General features: G+C 50.1%; 1 long non-coding RNA gene across 1 annotated transcript; it reads left to right on the top strand.

The window, feature by feature from the left end:
- Positions 1 to 7,359: 7,359 nt before the first annotated feature.
- LOC135292859 (uncharacterized) lies at positions 7,360 to 10,548 on the top strand. The gene is made up of 2 exons (XR_010355027.1): positions 7,360 to 8,749; positions 9,345 to 10,548. It is a non-coding gene; the product is annotated as an uncharacterized LOC135292859 (long non-coding RNA).
- Positions 10,549 to 13,596: the final 3,048 nt, after the last annotated feature.

Here is a 13,596-nt window from a genome sequence, read left to right as displayed (position 1 = left end):
TATCGTCAACTTACTACCAAACCTCATGCATTTTATTCAAGTAAAAACTTCCATCTGCTTCCCCCAAAACATTACAAGCAATCCCCGTCGTGCCCCTGTCATGTAACCACACCGGAGCACTCAATCCAGGTCCCAGACTACAGAGCTGCAGGATTCCTCACTTCCATTTTGCTGACTCAAAACTCCATCTTTCACTTGCTCGGACCCTTGACAATTACACGTTTTTTTCTGTTTCACATCTCTATGGTTTAATGTACAGACAATGGCAGTAACATCCAGCAAACAGTGATATTTACATATGATTTTCACCCCACAATCAGATCTCCCTGAGGTACACATTGTGTTGTTCCATCTCTCTGCATTATCCACCATGTGCAACCTGGTCCCTGATCAAAGACAATCCCGCAAATGGGTTTGTCTACTTGAGGCAGAATTGATCCACACCGTCTTCCCTAACAAATCTCTGACATTTACCACTGGGACTTCATCTGTTATATCCAGGGACTCAGACTGGGCAGGACCTGCTCAGTTGTTGGAACCTCGGATATTAACTAACCAGGTGACCTTTGCTAAATGCTGCTCCCAGTTTTTGAAAGATCCCCCACCCAAGGCTTTCCACTGGGTTTTTATAGTCCATTGTACCTCTCCACTTTGCCTGCAGCTGGTGCAAGGCAGGGGATATGGTACACTCACTCAGTGCCATGTTCCCTAGCCCAAGTGTTAATAAGACTGTTCTTGAAATGAGTCCCATTGTCTGACTCAATCCTCTCAGGGGTACCATGCCTCCACAGGACCTGCTTTTCAAGGCCCAGGATGGTGTTACGGGCAGTAGCGTGAGACACAGGGTATTCTTCCAACCATCCCGTGGTGGCTTCTACCATTGTGAGCACTTGCCTTGGTGTGCCTGGGGCAGTGTGATGTGGTCAATCTGCCAGGCCTCCCCATACTTATACTTGGACCACCGCCCACCATACCACAGGGGCTTCACTCGCTTGCCCTGTTTGATGGCAGCACACGTCACACAGTCGTGGATAACCTGAGACATAACTGTCCATGGTTAAATCCACCCCTCAGTCTCGTGCCCACTTACAGGTGACATCTCTACCCTGATGGCCTGAGGCATCATGGGCCCATCAAGCTAGGAATAACTCTCCCTTGTGTTCCCAATCTAGGTCTGTCTTGGACACCCCTATCTTTGCAGCCTGGTCTACCTGCTCATTGTTTTTGTGCTCCTCATTAGCTCTACTCTTGGGGACGTGGGCTGTCGGAACCCAGAGCATCTCTCTGCATGCCCTGGATGTCTCAAAGCCCTGGCAGGGGCTCGGAGACCCTGGCAGGAAGCCAAAGACACCTGAATGTGAGGAAATGAGAGAATTTCAGGCCTGAATGGTGAGGGGATGATATTCACTTGATAAAACTTGAATTATAATGCACTGTACCGGGGGGTTTTATATGTTGTACAGGGGGTTTGGAATTCTGTACATGGGTCGGGAGTCCCAAGATGGAGGAATTTGGGCGTGCCCTGTCCTTCTTCTTTCTTCTCCTTGGCATCTATGTTCAGGATGATGTTGGCATGTGTGGATTGCTTAATAGGGAAAGTGCACTTGCCAACAAGGGCGAAAAGTGTTGGAAATTAAAGGTAAATATCTTATACGAAGTTTTTACTATAAAAGAGACAACGGCCCTGTGGGCGGGAGAGAGTGCCCTTGGCTGTCTTGCTGATCAGACCTCAGCTGGACAGACAGAAAAACTTTGTAGATAAGGAACAATAAACTCAACTGAAGACCAAAAGCAAGAGTCCAGACTCCTTCTTTGAGAGCACGGCCTGCCCAGAACCACCTTTTCCCGTGCTGGGGCAGAGACAACTGACAGGTGACCCCGGCAATGGGCATCTACCTGATGAACTTTCACAGGTATCCTCCCTACCCTGGTAGCAATGTCTTTCCACTCTTCAGCAGCCCAAACTGGTTTTCCTCTATGCTGCCAGTTAGCCTCCTTCCACCTCTCCAGCCATCCTCATGGAGCATTGGCTACCATCCATGAATCACTGTAGAGATAGAGCTTTGGCCACTTCTCTGTTTCTGCAATGTCCAGGGCCAGTTGAACAGCTTTAAGTTCAGCAAGTTGGCTTGATCGACCTTCTCCTTTAGTGGCCTCTGCGACCTGTGGTGTGGGGCTCCATACAGCTGCTTTCCACTTCTGATTCATTCCTATGACGCGACAGGAACCGTCAGTGAAAAGAGCATAGCGTGTTTCCTCTGCTGGCAGTTGGTTGTATGGTGCAGCTTCTTAAGGCCGTGTCACTGGTTCTCTTTCTTCATCTGTGACACCAAAATTTTCACCTTTGGGCCAATTTGTACTTACTTCCAGCATGATTCAGTTTACCAATTTGGGCGCACTGTGTGATAAGAACAATCCACTTGCTCCATGTAGCACTGGTGGCATGGTGGGTGGATATAACCTTGCCTTTGAACATCCACCCCAGCACCAGTAGTCGGGGTGCCAGGAGGAGTTGTGCTTCGGTACCAATCACCTCTGAGGTGGCCTGGACTCTTTCATAGGCAGCCAAGATTTCTTTCTCTATTGGGGTGTAGTTTGCTTCAAACCTTGCTTCAACTCCAAAATCCTAGTGGTCAAGCCCGAGTCTCCCCAAGCACCTTCTGCCAAAGGCTCCAGAAGAAGCCACGGTTCCCAGCTGCAGAATAGAATATGTTCTTCTCATCCCGTCCTGTCCTGGGCCAAGACTGGGCCAAGACTGGGCCAAGGGCTACCACATGAGCGTTCTCCTGCTTAATCTGGGCAAAAGCTTGTTGCTGCTCAGGGCCCCAGTGGAAGTCATTCTTCTTGCAGGTTACCAGGTAAAGAGCGCTCACGATCTGACTGTACTCAGGAATGTGCATTCTCCAAAAGCCCATGGCACCTAGGAAAGCTTGTGTTTCCCTCTTCTTGGTTGGTGGAGACATAGCTGTGATCTTGTTGACAACATCCACAGGAATCTGACACCTTGCCATTTTACGCCTAGGAAGTGAATCTCACAAGCTGGTCCCTTAAATTTGATCTTTTGGTGGTAAAACCAGCTTCCAGAAGCATTTGGATGATTTTCTCTCCTTTCTCAAACACTTCTGCGGCTGTGTTCCCTCACACAATGATGCCATCAGTATACTGTAGGTGTTCTGGAGCCTCACTCTTTTTTAGTGCAGTCTGGATCAGTCCATGGCAGATGGTAGGACTGTGCTTCCACCCCTGGGGCAGTCGCTTCCAGGTGTACTGCACTCCCCTCCATGTGAAGGCAAACTGAGGCCTGCATTCTGCTGCCAGAGGAATGGAGAAAAATGCATTGGCAATATCGATAGTGGCATACCACTTCGCTGCCTTGGGCTCAAGCTCGTACTGCAGCTCTAACATGTCTGGCACGGCAGTGTTCAGTGGTGGAGTCACTTCATTCAATGCACAGTAGTCCACCGTCAGTCTCCATCCTCCTTCAGATTTACGCACAGGACAGATGGGGCTGTTGAAGGGCGAGTGGGTTTTGCTGACCGCCCCTTGGCTCTCCAGCTCTCGAATCATTTTATGGATGGGAACCACAGCACCTCGAGTGGTTCTGTACTGTCGGTGATACACTGTTGAAGTGGCGCTTGGTACCTGTTGCTCTTCTCCCTTCAGAAGTCCTATTGCAGATGAATTCTCAGACAGTCAAGGCAGGGGGTTCAATTGCTGGATGCCCTGTGTCACTACAGCCACTATCCTGAATGCCCCTGAGTCCATTTGGGTCTTTGAAATACCCACTTTGCAGGTAATCTATGCCCAACATACATGGGGCCTCTGGGCCAGTCACAATAGTCACATTCTTCCACTCATTTCCAGTCAGGCTCACATCAGCTTCCACCAAAGTAAAATCCTGTGATTCCCCTGTCACGCCAGAAATGGAGACAGATTCTATCCCCACATGTCTTGATGGGATTAACGTGCACTGCGCACTAGTGTCAACCAAAGCTTTATATTCTTGTGGTTCGGATGTGCCAGGCCAATGGAATCCATACAGTCCAAAAATCACGTTTTTCTCTAGCCCCTACCTGGCTAGAGGAGGGCCCCTTTAAGCCTGGTTATCCTTCTTTCCTTGGGCATATATCTTGGAGGTTCCTTCAAGGGGATTGGACATGTCATCATCATCATACCTGGCAGTTCAGCTATGGGCAACTGGAGCTGCTTTCCTTTTGGTGGAACTTCCTCTTGGAGTCTTGCCTTCCTTGAATTCACACACCTGTTGAGCCAGAGCAGCAGGAGATTTTGCATCCCATCTCCTCATGTTTTCTCCACAATCACGTAGGAAGAACCACAGCTCAGCTCATGGGGTGTACCTTCTCTCCCTCATCTAGGGAACATCTGTATACCAGAACCTCTGATCTGTACTGCCCAGATTTGGAGAAGGTCTTCCTTAATCTCCTCCCTGAGTTTCTTACTATTCTTCTCTATCTTGCCCTCTAATTTCTGCAGATGTGTTTCCACTGCTGCGATTCTGGCATGTGTTGGACCCTGTACAGCATCTGCATATGCTCAGAGCTTCTTTGCCATATCAAGCACAGTCTCATCACTGTCATCCCACTTCATTACTGCTAAAGCAGAAACATATTTGTGTGGCCCAAGTCGTACAAGTTTTCGCCACATCACAGATGTACATGGTACCTACCAGGTCTGGATTCCTAGTTGATATGTCATCTGAGAAGACAATCTCTGCCACTGCCTTTCTCTCAGGTGTTGGATCCCTTGTTCTATGGTCTTCCACTGGGTTTGCTACTTCCAGAGATCATCTGCACACAGGTATCTTTGTGCTACACTGTCCAAGAAATGTGCTCAGAGGCTGTGAGGGTTAGCCGCCCTCATCATTCCTTGGTTAATGACAGGATCCTGTGACAGGGATCCCAAATGCCTCGCTTCAGTGCCATCCAGAATTGTAGCCTCGCCTGCAGCATCTCAAAGACGGACTAACCAGCTAATTATGGATTCATCAGATCGTTGGGTGTAATCCTTCCTTAGGCCACAAAGGTCCTTCAGGGAAAAGGACTCAATATTGGCTTCTGATCTTGCGCCTGATTTTATGTCAGGAAGTGTTGAGGGTCCTTCTCCTGCATCATCATCATCACCATCCTCATCATCATCATCCACTGGTCGATCAGCCTTGTCTGTGCACTTTCCAGTTCTAGTGCTAGTAGCAGCAGCCATTGGTTGAGGCTTATTGTGTGGTTTAACTGCTGGCTTTGAGCCTGGGGTGTTGGCTGCAGCCTGAGTGACTGGGATAGCTGCTGATTTATCTCCCTGCTCCCCTTCCTCTGTCTGCTGCCCTAGAGCATCTAGCAGTGTGCGATCAGCATATGCCGGGGCCCAGCTCACTGCAATGATCCTACTGGTACAGGAAGGATTCCTTGGAGAGAAGTGGAAAGAACCTGTTTATTTAACAGGCAAAACACCCCCAGCACACAAATTGAACAATATCGGATGACAGCATTCTTTCACCGATCTGAAAAGGATGACAAATTCAGAGTCTCTCCTGGGAGTGGTCGCTCTGTTATCCTCCCCCCTCCATTTTCTCCACAGAATGAAAGAACACCACAGATTTCCACCCTGTCACCATCTCTCACATCATCAACTTTCAGTCCATCATCACCCCTCAAATAATCAACCCTCAAATCCATCAGGGAGAGAGGAGTCCCCCCTTGCACCATAGGCTTCCCCCAGAAACACAATTGAAACCTCTTGTGTTTCCGTGTCACTCGTGGCACTGTTCAGAGAACATCTGCCCTCGTGATTTCTCCCCCCCCCCATGTCCAGTGCTCTCACCACTGCACGTATTACCACCAGCGACTATCGTGCTCCCTATCGGCTCAGACTTACTGGACCCATTTTCTTTGATTCCCAGGATTGGTACATCGTGCGACCTGACCCTGAACTTCTTCCTCAAATCCATCAAGCGGAGACTCGACGGAGCGCGACTTGGTTAAACTGCAAGTACCTCGTTGTCGCGGACACCAAATATGCTCCCCTCGAGCTTGAAGTGATCCCTGCAATTTTACTACCTGAGCAGGATCACTTCACTCTCTGGGTGCGCTGTGTCCATCCCCCCCTCTTCCTTCCGGAGAACCAGATCGTCGCTCAGGCAATTCCCATCCCTCAGTTCGTGGGCGATGATCTGGATCTCTTCATTTATTACACCGAGTTGTTGGGAGAGGAGAAGCCCCTCGTGTGGTGTGGCCTTAAGAGCGAGGGGCACTCGATACAACTCCAAGGGATGATGGACACAGGGGCGGACGTTACGGTCATTCCGTCACACAAATGGCCGTCACAGTGGGAGCTGCAAAACGTGAGCAGCTCAGTCCTAGGTGTTGGGGGTTCACAATTAGCGCGACGTTCAAAGAGCATAGTGCAAATTACGGGGCCAAATGGACAATTAGCTTCTGTACGTCCATTTGTTTTGAACTCAAGGTTTACCCTATGGGGAAGAGATGCCATGTCCCAATGGGGGGCGAAATTGGATATACCCGCTCCTCAGAATTTTTAGGTGCGGCCACTGAAGAGCGCCCTACCATCAGACTTAATTGGCTCACGGATACACCAGTCTGGGTAGAGCAGTGGCCGCTGAGTAAACAAAAATTAAGTGCGCTCACTCAGCTCGTTGAGGAAGAATTGGCCAAAGGCCACATTGTTGAGACCAACAGCCCTTGGAACTCCCCTGTTTTTGTCATCAGCAAGCGGGGAGGAGACAAGTGGCGCCTCCTCCACGATCTGAGGAAAATAAACGACGTCATCGAGGACATGGGGTCCCTTCAACCGGGGATGCCTTCCCCATCTATGCTCCCCCAAAATTGGCAATTGGCTGTGATTGATATCAAAGATTGTTTTTTCCATATTCCCCTTCACCCAGCTGATGCGCCACGTTTCGCCTTCTCTGTTCCCTCCATCAACAGAGAAGCTCCCATGAAGCGCTACCACTGGCGTGTTCTCCCGCAAGGGATGAAGAACAGTCCTACCATCTGCCAGTGGTATGTCGCAAGCGTTCTGTCCCCAGTGCGCCAGAGGGAGAGCAATTGCATCATCTATCATTATATGGATGATGTCCTTGTCTGTGCCCCCGACAGCGACGTGCTTGCACGCGCTCTAGAGGACACTATTATGACTTTATCGGCGGCTGGATTTGAGCTTCAAAAGGATAAAGTACAACACCTGCGGCCTTGGAAGTATCTGGGACTCGAAATTAATAACAGGACCATTGTGCCCCAGAAAATCCTTATTAACGACAATCCTAAAACCCTGAGAGAACTGCATCAGCTGTGCGGGTGCTTAAACTGGATCAGGCCCTGGCTGGGGCTCACCACGAGGGATCTGTCTCCTCTTTTCAACTTGTTAAAGGGGGGAGAGGAGCTGGATTCCCCGAGGGCCCTGACCCAGGAGGCCAAGTCAGCCCTTGAGAAGGTTCAACATGCCATCTCAACACGACAAGCCCACCGATGTCGTGAGAACCTCCCCTTCAAGTTCATCATCTTGAGTAAGTTGCCGCACCTCCATGGGCTCATTTTCCAATGGGACAGGAGCCAACGGGATCCCCTCTTGATAATAGAGTGGGTATTCCTTGGTCATCAATTGTCCAAGAGTATTACAAAGCCACAAGAGTTGATGGCCCAGTTGATCATGCGGGCCAGAGCACGCCTGCGAACGCTCGCAGGGTGTGACTTCACATGCATCCATCTTCCCATCAGGACATCCACGGGGAAGATGACGAAAGAGACTGTTGAGCACCTCCTTAGAGAGAATGAAAACCTGCAGTTTGCCTTGGACAGTTACACCGGGCAAATTTCCGTGAACCATCCTGGCCACAAATTATTTATCACAGAATTCAATTTGATCCCAAAAGAAATACAAAGTCGACGTCCCCTCAAAGCTCTGACCATTTTTACCGACGCGTCCGGAGGGTCCCACAAGTCAGTAGTGACTTGGAAAGATCCTCAAGCCCTGCGGTGGGAAACCGATGTTAAGGCTGTGGAAGGTTCTCCACAGATTGCAGAACTGGATGCAGTCGTCAGAGCTTTCGAAAGATTCCCACAACCCTTTAATCTAATAACCGATTCGGCGTATGTAGCAGGTGTAGTGTCCAGGGCAGAAAATGCTGTGCTCAAAGAAGTCTCCAATCCCATCCTGTTTCGCTTGCTTTCGAAGTTAATACATTTGGTTTCCCACCGAGAGCAACCGTTTTTCGTTATGCATGTGAGGTCGCACACCGATCTCCCTGGCTTTATTGCCGAAGGCAATCGCAGAGCGGACGCACTGGCCGCACCCTTACAACTGGCTGGCCAACCTGACATCTTCCAGCAGGCCAAATTAAGCCATCAACAATTCCACCAGAATGCCCCAGGCTTGGTTCGCCAGTTCAACCTTCGGCGTGACCAAGCCAGAGCAATTGTGGCCACATGCCCAAACTGCCAGAAAGCAGCACTACCATCGCTAGCCTCTGGGGTAAACCCCAGAGGTCTCCGCAGTTGCGAGGTGTGGCAAACTGATGTTACACACATACCCGAGTTCGGGAGGTTCAGGTATGTCCACGTCACAGTGGATACCTTCTCGGGAGCCGTCTTCGCCTCGGCCCACACGGGAGAAAAAGCAGCTGATGCACAAAAACATCTTATCCATGCGTTTGCGGTCCTGGGAATTCCATCTTCCATTAAAACCGACAACGGCCCAGCCTATACCTCCAAGGCGTTCGGTGGGTTTTTACAAAGTTGGGGAATCCAACACAAAACTGGCATTCCGCACTCCCCCACCGGTCAAGCCGTAATAGAGAGAACCCATCAGACTTTAAAACAGGTCCTCCTCCGCCAGCGCGGAGACGTTCAGGTTCAGACCCCGCACCTCCGGCTCTGCAAGGCACTCTTTACTATCAACTTCCTTAATTGCTCCTTTGACAGGCCGGAGCCGCCAGTCCTAAGGCATTTTGTCCAACACCCCCAACTTAAGATCATGGAAGAGCCTGAGGTTCTTATCCGGGACCCAGACTCTGGGGAAATCCAAGGGCCGGTCCGTCTGATCACCTGGGGACGTGGATACGCCTGCGTGTCCACTTCCTCAGGAGTCAGATGGATCCCCAGGAAATGGGTCAAGCCCTATACACCGTCCACTGAGCCTCCAACATTTCAACCCACTGTCCCCTGCGGCCAAAAGGACCCAAACAATGGTGCTTTTGTGCACAACCGGAAGCGCCGCAAAGGAAGGAAAAACCCAATACCCTCCACCTGAGGGGCGTCCCCTTCAGAAACTTTAAGTTACTCCCCATACTTATGTTACGTTTTGTTTTTCTTTAGGCATCCACCATGGTCCCCATTGCCATCATCGTCACCTGGCAACTTCTTCTTCAAGCCTTGGACCAGTCCCTGGTAACCGCGTGGATTGTCCCACAGCCCCGCAAGAACGTGTGGGTAACCCTGGCCCATGCCCTCAATCAGAACCATCTTTGTCTATCTACGTCAGCAGCAGACAACCCTATGTCGACATGTCTGGTGAGGATTCCTTCCAAACTGATGGATTTTCCCAGCTCCCTTTTAAACATCCAAGGCCAACTGAATGAGAATAATCCGCCAGGTCAGTGGGTGGAGATTTTTCGGTACTGGGGGGTAGTAAATTATGCAAAAACACCCGTAACCAACCCCCTAGAACTGTGGCGCAAGTGGGTATTTGACCTGCCCTACGCCGAGGCCGAGCCCCAGGAATTCGAGCTACTGGGCTCGGCCAAAGCAGACCTCTGTGTGCACTTCGATTTTACACCATCGTCTCGAGTTAAGTCCTACGAGAATGTCAAGCAGCACAAGCTAGAATTCCAGCAGCTGCATGGTGCACACAGGTGGACAAGATAAGCGCCCCATCCACTGACGATGGGTACCCCAGAAAATTAGATAAAGGTGTCTTCTTGATCTGTGGAGACAGGGCGTACCCAGGAATCCCGTCTCGTCTCCTAGGAGGCCCGTGCACCCTGGGGCGACTGTCACTGGCGTCACCCAACATGACGCAAATTCCGATTCGGCACACCAAAAAGAATATAAAAATTGTAAAAAGGGGTGCAAAACAATTTGACGAGCATTGTGATAGTGAAATTTATCATTGGGCCAAATCCAAGAGGATCGCCGTCTCCGTCTTTTTACCCTGGGTAGCGGCGGCCAAGTCTCTTAGTGAACTTGGCAACCTCGAATGTTGGGTAACACGCCAAGCGAATTTGACCTCGCAGGCCCTAAGTGACCTCCTAGCAGACGAGGAGATCACCAGACGCGCGACCCTGCAGAACAGGGCCGCCATCGACTTTCTGCTGCTGGCACACGGGCATGGTTGCCAAGAGTTCGAGGGGCTGTGCTGCTTTAATTTAACATCTCGAAGCAAATCAGTCCACGCGTCGATCCAGGAAATGAGAGACCTCGTCGGTACCGTCAAGCAAGAGAACGAGGACTGGTTCAAGGACTTGTTCAGGAACTGGGGACTTTCAGGTTGGATGCTCTCCCTTATAAAAGACATCAGTTATTTCGTTGTCATTCTCCTTCTAGTTGCTTTAAGTTTTGGGATCATCAAAAGAATCATTGCCGCCTCTCTATCCAACCCTTCCTCAAAATCGAAGGTTGTGATTGCAGCTGCAGCCACACATGAAGACAGCTGGTGGGAAAACCCCACATCAAGAGACACTCAAGTCTAAGATCCCGGAAGCTTCGTTTTTCCAAAACCCACACTCTCTCTCTTTTTTAAACAAAAAAGGGGGAGGCCAGGACTGCTTTTAGGGTTCCCCATTTAAGGATGCCCCACCCAGTTCCAAAAAAGCAGCAGTCTCTCAACTTCAGGACACCAATCCCCCCCAAATTTCACCCCCCGGGCCCAGGAGCCTCGTGAACAGAGATCTTCCTCTCCACGGAGACAGAGGGCATCCCACACCCTCCTCGGCCGTCTCTGTTCACGCCACTGCTTCACTCTTGACTCCAAGGTATTGCCTCCCCCTAAATACAGTCTCTGGGTCACAGGAAAAAACATGGGTCTGTCCATGGTCATACAAGAAAGAGTCCAGCTCAAGGCCACTCCATTATCTCTTCCCACTTAGGATTCTTCTCACCTCTTCCAAATTTCCTCACACTTGCCCATTTCGTCAGTCCATCATCTCTCTCTCCTCATTCTGATTCAGGAGGATCAGTATTTGTAAGGTTTCCATTATTCTACCAAGGGGTTAAAATCTTCGCTTCTGTCTGCCCAGAACTCCCACAGCTCCCTGGCACCTTGTCTCGCCACATCCCCCACTTCTGGCCGGCTGTGCTGCCAGCACAGTCTCTATCACTCTCTTCTGAGGGGGCTGCCCAACATCCCAGATCTCCTCCACCCCTGCACCTTGCAGGGCTCCTCCACCCTCCCTCCCCACAGGCCACATGGCCTCCCCCTCCCCCACCCAGACGCAGCTGGGCAGGCGAGAGGTCAGACTCCACTCACCGCCAGATCCAAATAAGGAAGTTCTCTGGGAATCTTCTGCTTTGAACCCCTGTGTGTTCTCAGAGGCGTATCCAAATCCTCAGTGGCCACCACAGGTGCAAATTTCAAATCTGGCCACTGATTAGTTTGACCACAACTTTTCCAGAAACACACTTCCTGGCCAAACCATGACGCCACTGCAGAGCAGCAGGGAGTGGGGCCGTGCCTCTGAGTGCCATCCTGCTCTAGTGTGGATCACAGTCACTCTGAAGGACATTTCCTGCTGTGCTGAATCTCAGCTGCTGCCCTGGACAGTGGGACTTGTCCTTTGGCCTTTTGGCCAGCAGTCATCCAAATTGATTCCTGCTGGCCTGTTGCTGCTCTCCCTGTTTCTTTACAGTGGAACATGGTGACCCAGATGGAGGATTGAATCCCTATCTGTGTCCCTTGAAAATCAGTTCTTTCCCTTTCTTCACAGTCAATGACTCTTGGCTGACAGGGACAAGCTGTAGTCTCTGACTGCTTTGTTCTCTTTGACTTCAGGTGCAAGTGTCGACATCTCACCTGGCAGCCTGCAAAGACTTCCAGCAAACAATGGGCAATGAAGGGCCCCGAGGTTGGTGTGAGGCACAGGAACTGTCCCCACCAGAAGTGCGACAGGTTCAGCACATCATGGGCTCTGGCATTAAACCTGCTGCTGCAGCAGCATTACCTGGAGGAAGATATACTGTTGAATCTTGGAAGTCAAGTTCCAACGGTTCGTTCATCACCAGTTCTGACAGCAGCATGGCTGCTCCAAAACCAGAGATTGAGAAGGGGTACCTGGAGATTGTGGGTATGTCTGGTGTATTTCTTGCCTGAGGGACAGGGCACTCTGTGCAGGTGTCAGCAGAGCTGTACCAAATGCTCCTCCTGACTTTGGTGTCCCACTGGGGACATTCAGGACTCCCCAGAGGAAGTGCTGTGCTCCGAGGCATTAAGAGAGCACTCTGGGTGTTCCTGCTGCCTCTGAGGGCAGCTTGGACTGACTTGGCTTTGCCTGAGCTTCCCTCTCTGCTGAAGGCTGAAGCAGCGATTGTTCTTGAACCAGATGAAGTCTGTGAGCTAGCAAATCATCTGGATAAGTACTGTGTGCCAGTGGCCAAACAGAACAGAATCTTTAGCTTCCTAGATTCTCCGTAGACTCCTGACTTCCAACTAGCCATCAGAGCAAATAAACCTCACACAAATTCACTGGTTTTGAAGTTTTGTTTTTTTTGGTTGAGGATTTTTTTTTTTTTTGGCAGGGGGTGGGGGAAGGTTTGTTGTTGTTTTATTTTGCTTATTTTTAGTGATTTTTTTAGTTTGGTTTGGTTTGGTGTTTTTTGCTATTGTGGTCATTATTATTGTTACCCAGCTGACCACAAAGGACTCAGAGCCCCAGACAGTGGGGCTGCCTTCTGTATCTCCTGGAAGCTGGCATCTCTGCTTTAAAGTGAGCATCTTGCATTTTGTTTCCCTCAGGGAGAACGGTGAATGTGGAAAATCCCGTAATGAAATACACAGAACTGGAACACATTGGCAGCGGGTGAGTCCAACTGCAGTTACTTCTGCACAGCCATGGGCCAGGAGTTTTTCTGGTGGAATGTCTATCCAGCATGAAGTCAGGCCAGATGGAAATATGTTCACACCCTGGGGATAGATTGTCCCATCTCTCAGTGCTGCTCAGAATTTGGGAGTGTGCTCAGAAGGCTTTGTCAGAGAGATCTCCATGCTGCCGAGGTCTTGCCTGCATCAAGGAACAGAACCTGGAAGATCTCCTTGTCTCTCAAGTGTGGGACAGCTCTGTATTAATTTCTTTAGCATTTTTGTATGTCTGAAAATCATACCGACACACTAATTAAGAAAGAATAATCTTGCTTGCCTGAAAGAGCAACCTACTCGCTATGAAAGCTGTCAGGTAACAGTTCTCAGGAACATTTCTTCCAGATGGGTTGTGGAAGGAAATACTCTGTGGTCAGGAGAGGAACCACACAGTTTAGAAACTGAAACCCAAGATGAAAGAACAACCTCCCTTTAGGAGCTGAGGCAGTGAACCCCAGTGCTTCAGGAACAGGCCCAGTGCCCATGCACTTGAGAGGAAAA

Source organism: Passer domesticus, unplaced genomic scaffold, assembly GCF_036417665.1.
Source record: "Passer domesticus isolate bPasDom1 unplaced genomic scaffold, bPasDom1.hap1 HAP1_SCAFFOLD_54, whole genome shotgun sequence".
NCBI classification, from domain to species: domain Eukaryota; kingdom Metazoa; phylum Chordata; class Aves; order Passeriformes; family Passeridae; genus Passer; species Passer domesticus.
This window is presented reverse-complemented; position numbering and strand designations above follow the sequence as displayed.